This window comes from Wolffia australiana, chromosome 1, assembly GCF_029677425.1.
Source record: "Wolffia australiana isolate 7733 chromosome 1, ASM2967742v1".
Taxonomy (NCBI): domain Eukaryota; kingdom Viridiplantae; phylum Streptophyta; class Magnoliopsida; order Alismatales; family Araceae; genus Wolffia; species Wolffia australiana.
Genome location: NC_135835.1, coordinates 5,163,147 through 5,164,790, shown reverse-complemented (window position 1 = coordinate 5,164,790; position 1,644 = coordinate 5,163,147).

Genomic DNA, 1,644 nt, shown 5'->3' with positions numbered 1-1,644 from the left:
AGTGGATTAAATGCAAAATTCTTATAAAATTGAAGGCAATACACATGAAATGATCCCAATATGACTTTTAAATGTGTACGTTTACATATCACATTTTGGGTGTATCATCTATTTGGATGAATGTAGTTGGAGACGGATGGGTAGGGTTTGCACTACGAATTTGGAACTAGTTTGCTTGGTTCTAGGAATAACCCAAGTCAACCACAATGCTTCTATCAACCAAAAGTAAATGCTGGAAATAGTGTTATGCTTCCACAAATGCTGCCAGAACTTCATAAAAATCGATGGGCTTAGGTATCCTAACTAGGCATTGGAAATAAAGTGACATTCATAGGGAATGAACATAAACACCAAAGAGAAAAATGATACACGAACACTATTCATGAATGGTTTGCAAATGGTTTATGCATTCTCAAATAGAAGAAAGGGAAAAACTGATGCAAATGGAAGTATGAAATCATAGTAATAGCGACCTTCATTTTGATTCTTGAAACTTTATTTCTCAAATAATGTAATGGGAAGAACACTTTTTTTTGGAGAAAAAGGACCAACCATTGAGAAATATTATTCTCATCATATGGTGGCCTGGGGGGCATGCACCACATTAGAAAACCAATCCCTCGTCATTTGCCACATTGCTGCCATCGTGTATCTTGCCCATCTTGACATTGATAAGGTCCACGAAAAGAATAAGCTCATCTTGGTGAGATCAGAGGAGCTAGATAGTCTTATAGGCAAAACACCAACCCAGTCTTTTGTCAACCACAATGGCTGGACTACTCGACATACGTGTTGATGTAGACACTCTCTCCCTCCCCCCCCCACACACAAAGGGGATTCCATGGTGTTTATCTATTATGGCAATGAGGAGCTGTGTGGGGATCTAGTGTGCAGATGGGGGGGCCTTCCAGTAGTTTGGAACTGCCCTCACGCTTGAACATCCCCAAGGGAGCTGCTTCCCCTCGACTTGTGCTATATTCTTGCTCTTCTTGTTGGACCAAGAGAGCAAACTGTGAATAATCTTCCATGTGCTGGTCTTGAGTTCATGCATGAAACAATATAGAATACATGATGAAAAGATAAAAGGTGAAAGAGAAGTAGATAAGACATAAAAAGGAGTAAGAAGGGTACACCATGACAGTATGTCAATATCATTGTACTCCCATAAGATTTAATGTTAAAAATTGGTTGATATTTATATAGATGTATAATATGTAAATATATCAATGTTGTTTTGTTTTAATCGTACTCGTTATAACTCCTTATAATGGTTATTCTTGATTTAATTGTGTCCGTCCATGTGTTGTTTATCTTGGATCAATCGTAGCTGTCATAACTGCATATAATGACTACTTTGGATTTAATCCTGACCATATAGATGTTTATCTATCTACGATTTAATCCTAACCTTCTATACTTGATCCCGTATATCTTTCATCCTAGACTTGATCATAGCCGCTAATTCTCTGTAATGAGTATAGGATACATGTCTTTTTCTTACTAGCTAATATTTTAGTTTAAGCCCCACTGCATCACTGCTGACTTGCCAAGTTTCTGACTCCATGGCTTCAATACAAGCTTGTGCGAGACAGGGTGGGAGGAGGGAGGCATCTGGGTCTGCACGTACTGTGATGGTAACGCTAG